Source organism: Rhodnius prolixus, unplaced genomic scaffold (assembly GCF_049639745.1).
Source record: "Rhodnius prolixus isolate KJV_2025 unplaced genomic scaffold, Rpr scaffold_38, whole genome shotgun sequence".
Classification (NCBI taxonomy): Eukaryota; Metazoa; Arthropoda; class Insecta; order Hemiptera; family Reduviidae; genus Rhodnius; species Rhodnius prolixus.
The window spans coordinates 867,963-875,251 of record NW_027411598.1 but is presented as its reverse complement, the minus strand read 5'-3'; positions in this window follow the sequence as shown (position 1 = coordinate 875,251).

The following is a 7,289-nucleotide window of genomic DNA, read 5'->3' as shown; positions in this document are numbered from 1 at the left end:
ATCTCTATTTCTGCTCGATAGATTTTTACTATATTTTACACAATTATGGACTATAATAGTCTGCATATACAGATGGAATATAAACAAAATCTATCGAGTGGTTTACGAAATATTTGAAATCAAAGATTTCACTTTGTAAAACGGAAGCAAACTTTAACACTAAATATCTCCATTTCTGCTCAATAGATTTTTACTATATTTTACACAATTATGGACAATAGTAGTCTGCATATACAGATGGAATATAAAGATAATCTATCGAGTAGTTTACGAAATATTTGAAATCAAAGATTTTACTTTGTAAAACGGAAGCAAACTTTAACACTAAATATCTCCATTTCTGCTCGATAGATTTTTACTATATTTTACACAATTATGGACAATAATAGTCTGCATATACAGATGGAATATAAAGATAATCTATCGAGTAGTTTACGAAAAATTAGAAATTAAAGATTTTACTTTGTAAAACGGAAGCAAACTTTAACACTAAATATCTCCATTTCTGCTCGATAGATTTTTACTATATTTTACACAATTATGGACAATAGTAGTCTGCATATACAGATGGAATATAAAGATAATCTATCGAGTAGTTTACGAAATATTTGAAATCAAAGATTTTACTTTGTAAAACGGAAGCAAACTTTAACACTAAATATCTCCATTTCTGCTCGATAGATTTTTACTATATTTTACACAATTATGGACAATAATAGTCTGCATATACAGATGGAATATAAAGAAAATCTATCGAGTAGTTTACGAAAAATTAGAAATTAAAGATTTTACTTTGTAAAACAGAAGCAAATTTTAACACTAAATATCTCCATTTCTGCGCGATAGATTTTTTACTATATTTTACACAATTATGGACTATAATAGTCTGCATATACAGATGGAATATAAAGAAAATCTATCGAGTAGTTTACGATAAATTAGAAATTAAAGATTTTACTTTGTAAAACAGAAGCAAATTTAACACTAAATATCTCCATTTCTGCTCGATAGATTTTTGCTATATTTTACACAATTATGGACAATAATAGTCTGCATATACAGATGGAATATAAAGAAAATCTATCGAGTAGTTTACGAAATATTAGAAATTAAAGATTTTACTTTGTAAAACAGAAGCAAACTTTAACACAAAATACTCCATTTCTGCTCGATAGATTTTTACTATATTTTACACAATTATGGACAATAGTAGTCTGCATATACAGATGGAATATAAAGAAAATCTATCGAGAAGTTTACGAAATATTAGAAATCAAAGATTTTACTTTGTAAAACGGAAGCAAATTTTAACACTAAATATCTCCATTTCTGCTCGATAGATTTTTACTTTATTTTACACAATTATGGACAATAGTAGTCTGCATATACAGATGGAATATAAAGAAAATCTATCGAGTAGTTTACGAAATATTAGAAATCAAAGATTTTACTTTGTAAAACGGAAGCAAACTTTAACACTAAATATCTCTATTTCTGCTCGATAGATTTTTACTATATTTTACACAATTATGGACAATAGTAGTCTGCATATACCGATGGAATATAAAGAAAATCTATCAAGTAGTTTACGAAATATTTGAAATCAAAGATTTTACTTTGTAAAACGGAAGCAAACTTTAACACTAAATATCTCCATTTCTGCTCAATAGATTTTTACTATATTTTAAACAATTATGGACAATAATAGTCTGCATATATAGATGGAATAGAAAGAAAATCTATCGAGTAGTTTACGAAATATTGGAAATCAAAGATTTTACTTTGTAAAACGGAAGCAAACTTTAACACTAAATATCTCCATTTCTGCTCGATAGATTTTTACTATATTTTACACAGTTATGGACAATAGTAGTCTGTATATACAGATGGAATATAAACAAAATCTATCGAGTAGTTTACGAAATATTTGAAATCAAATATTTTACTTTGTAAAACGGAAGCAAAATTTAACACTAAATATCTCTATTTCTGCTCGATAGATTTTTACTCTATTTTACACAATTATGGACAATAGTAGTCTGCATATACCGATGGAATATAAAGAAAATCTATCGAGTAGTTTACGAAATATTTGAAATCATAGATTTTACTTTGTAAAACGGAAGCAAACTTTAACACTAAATATCTCCATTTCTGCTCGATAGATTTTTACTATATTTTACACAATTATGGACAATAGTAGTCTGCATATACAGATGGAATATAAAAAAAATCTATCGAGTAGTTTACGAAATATTAGAAATCAAAGATTTTACTTTGTAAAACGGAAGCAAACTTTAACACTAAATATCTCCATTTCTGCTCGATATATTTTTACTATATTTTACACAATTATGGACAATAGTAGTCTGCATATACAGATGGAATATAAAGATAATCTATCGAGTAGTTTACGAAATATTTGAAATCAAAGATTTTACTTTGTAAAACGGAAGCAAACTTTAACACTAAATATCTCCATTTCTGCTCGATAGATTTTTACTATATTTTACACAATTATGGACAATAATAGTCTGCATATATAGATGGAATAGAAAGAAAATCTATGGAGTAGTTTACGAAATATTTGAAATCAAATATTTTACTTTGTAAAACGGAAGCAAACTTTAACACTAAATATCTCCATTTCTGCTCGATAGATTTTTACTATATTTTACACAGTTATGGACAATAGTAGTCTGTATATACAGATGGAATAGAAAGAAAATCTATCGAGTAGTTTACGAAATATTGGAAATCAAAGATTTTACTTTGTAAAACGGAAGCAAACTTTAACACTAAACATCTCCATTTCTGCTCGATAGATTTTTACTATATTTTACACAGTTATGGACAATAGTAGTCTGTATATACAGATGGAATATAAACAAAATCTATCGAGTAGTTTACGAAATATTTGAAATCAAATATTTTACTTTGTAAAACGGAAGCAAACTTTAACACTAAATATCTCTATTTCTGCTCGATAGATTTTTACTATATTTTACACAATTATGGACAATAGTAGTCTGCATATACCGATGGAATATAAAGAAAATCTATCGAGTAGTTTACGAAATATTTGAAATCAAAGATTATACTTTGTAAAACGGAAGCAAACTTTAACACTAAATATCTCCATTTCTGCTCAATAGATTTTTACTATATTTTACACAATTATGGAGAATAATAGTCTGCATATGCAGATGGAATATAAATAAAATCTATCGAGTAGTTTACGAAATATTTGAAATCAAAGATTTTACTTTGTAAAACGAAAGCAAACTTTAACACTAAATATCTCCATTTCTGCTCGATAGATTTTTACTATATTTTACACAATTATGGACAATAGTAGTCTGCATATACAGATGGAATATAAAGAAAATCTATCGAGTAGTTTACGAAATATTAGAAATCAAAGATTTTACTTTGTAAAACGGAAGCAAACTTTAACACTAAATATCTCCATTTCTGCTCGATATATTTTTACTATATTTTACACAATTATGGACAATAGTAGTCTGCATATACAGATGGAATATAAAGATAATCTATCGAGTAGTTTACGAAATATTTGAAATCAAAGATTTTACTTTGTAAAACGGAAGCAAACTTTAACACTAAATATCTCCATTTCTGCTCGATAGATTTTTACTATATTTTACACAATTATGGACAATAATAGTCTGCATATACAGATGGAATATAAAGAAAATCTATCGAGTAGTTTACGAAAAATTAGAAATTAAAGATTTTACTTTGTAAAACAGAAGCAAATTTAACACTAAATATCTCCATTTCTGCTCGATAGATTTTTACTATATTTTACACAATTATGGACAATAACAGTCTGCATATACAGATGGAATATAAAGAAAATCTATCGAGTAGTTTACGAAAAATTAGAAATTAAAGATTTTACTTTGTAAAACAGAAGCAAACTTTAACACTAAATATCTCCATTTCTGCTCGATAGATTTTTACTATATTTTACACAATTATGGACAATAGTAGTCTGCATATACAGATGGAATATAAAGAAAATCTATCGAGAAGTTTACGAAATATTAGAAATCAAAGATTTTACTTTGTAAAACGGAAGCAAACTTTAACACTAAATATCTCCATTTCTGCTCGATAGATTTTTACTATATTTTACACAATTATGGCCAATAGTAGTCTGCATATACAGATGGAATATAAAGAAAATCTATCGAGTAGTTTACGAAATATTAGAAATCAAAGATTTTAATTTGTAAAACGGAAGCAAACTTTAACACTAAATATCTCTATTTCTGCTCGATAGATTTTTACTATATTTTACACAATCATGGACAATAGTAGTCTGCATATACCGATGGAATATAAAGAAAATCTATCAAGTAGTTTACGAAATATTAGAAATCAAAGATTTTACTTTGTAAAACGGAAGCAAACTTTAACACTAAATATCTCCATTTCTGCTCAATAGATTTTTACTATATTTTAAACAATTATGGACAATAGTAGTCTGCATATATAGATGGAATAGAAAGAAAATCTATCAAGTAGTTTACGAAATATTGGAAATCAAAGATTTTACTTTGTAAAACGGAAGCAAACTTTAACACTAAATATCTCAATTTCTGCTCAATAGATTTTTACTATATTTTAAACAATTATGGACAATAATAGTCTGCATATATAGATGGAATAGAAAGAAAATCTATCGAGTAGTTTACGAAATATTGGAAATCAAAGATTTTACTTTGTAAAACGGAAGCAAACTTTAACACTAAATATCTCCATTTCTGCTCGATAGATTTTTACTATATTTTACACAGTTATGGACAATAGTAGTCTGTATATACAGATGGAATATAAACAAAATCTATCGAGTAGTTTACGAAATATTTGAAATCAAATATTTTACTTTGTAAAACGGAAGCAAACTTTAACACTAAATATCTCTATTTCTGCTCGATAGATTTTTACTATATTTTACACAATTATGGACAATAGTAGTCTGCATATACCGATGGAATATAAAGAAAATCTATCGAGTAGTTTACGAAATATTTGAAATCAAAGATTATACTTTGTAAAATGGAAGCAAACTTTAACACTAAATATCTCCATTTCTGCTCAATAGATTTTTACTATATTTTACACAATTATGGACAATAATAGTCTGCATATGCAGATGGAATATAAATAAAATCTATCGAGTAGTTTACGAAATATTTGAAATCAAAGATTTTAGTTTGTAAAACTGAAGCAAACTTTAACACTAAATATCTCCATTTCTGTTCGATAGATTTTTACTATATTTTACACAATTATGGACAATAGTAGTCTGCATATACAGGTGGAATATAAAGAAAATCTATCGAGTAGTTTACGAAATATTTGAAATCAAAGATTTTACTTTGTAAAACGGAAGCAAACTTTAACACTAAATATCTCCATTTCTGCTCGATAGATTTTTACTATATTTTACACAATTATGGACTATAATAGTCTGCATATACAGATGGAATATAAACAAAATCTATCGAGTGGTTTACGAAATATTTGAAATCAAAGATTCACTTTGTAAAACGGAAGCAAACTTTAACACTAAATATCTCCATTTCTGCTCAATAGATTTTTACTATATTTTACACAATTATGGACAATAGTAGTCTGCATATACAGATGGAATATAAAGATAATCTATCGAGTAGTTTACGAAATATTTGAAATCAAAGATTTTACTTTGTAAAACGGAAGCAAACTTTAACACTAAATATCTCCATTTCTGCTCGATAAATTTTTACTATATTTTACACAATTATGGACAATAATAGTCTGCATATACAGATGGAATATAAAGATAATCTATCGAGTAGTTTACGAAAAATTAGAAATTAAAGATTTTACTTTGTAAAACGAAAGCAAACTTTAACACTAAATATCTCCATTTCTGCTCGATAGATTTTTACTATATTTTACACAATTATGGACAATAGTAGTCTGCATATACAGATGGAATATAAAGAAAATCTATCGAGTAGTTTACGAAATATTAGAAATCAAAGATTTTACTTTGTAAAACGGAAGCAAACTTTAACACTAAATATCTCCATTTCTGCTCGATAGATTTTTACTATATTTTACACAATTATGGACAATAATAGTCTGCATATACAGATGGAATATAAAGATAATCTATCGAGTAGTTTACGAAATATTTGAAATCAAAGATTTTACTTTGTAAAACGGAAGCAAACTTTAACACTAAATATCTCCATTTCTGCTCGATAAATTTTTACTATATTTTACACAATTATGGACAATAATAGTCTGCATATACAGATGGAATATAAAGATAATCTATCGAGTAGTTTACGAAAAATTAGAAATTAAAGATTTTACTTTGTAAAACGAAAGCAAACTTTAACACTAAATATCTCCATTTCTGCTCGATAGATTTTTACTATATTTTACACAATTATGGACAATAGTAGTCTGCATATACAGATGGAATATAAAGAAAATCTATCGAGTAGTTTACGAAATATTAGAAATCAAAGATTTTACTTTGTAAAACGGAAGCAAACTTTAACACTAAATATCTCTATTTCTGCTCGATAGTTTTTTACTATATTTTACACAATTATGGACAATAGTAGTCTGCATATACAGATGGAATATAAAGATAATCTATCGAGTAGTTTACGAAATATTTGAAATCAAAGATTTTACTTTGTAAAACGGAAGCAAACTTTAACACTAAATATCTCCATTTCTGCTCGATAGATTTTTACTAGATTTTACACAATTATGGACAATAATAGTCTGCATATACAGATGGAATATAAAGAAAATCTATCGAGTAGTTTACGAAAAATTAGAAATTAAAGATTTTACTTTGTAAAACAGAAGCAAACTTTAACACTAAATATCTCCATTTCTGCGCGATAGATTTTTACTATATTTTACACAATTATGGACTATAATAGTCTGCATATACAGATGGAATATAAAGAAAATCTATCGAGTAGTTTACGAAAAATTAGAAATTAAAGATTTTACTTTGTAAAACAGAAGCAAACTTTAACACTAAATATCTCCATTTCTGCTCGATAGATTTTTACTATATTTTACACAATTATGGACTATAATAGTCTGCATATACAGATGGAATATAAACAAAATCTATCGAGTGGTTTACGAAATATTTGAAATCAAAGATTTCACTTTGTAAAACGGAAGCAAACTTTAACACTAAATATCTCCATTTCTGCTCAATAGATTTTTACTAT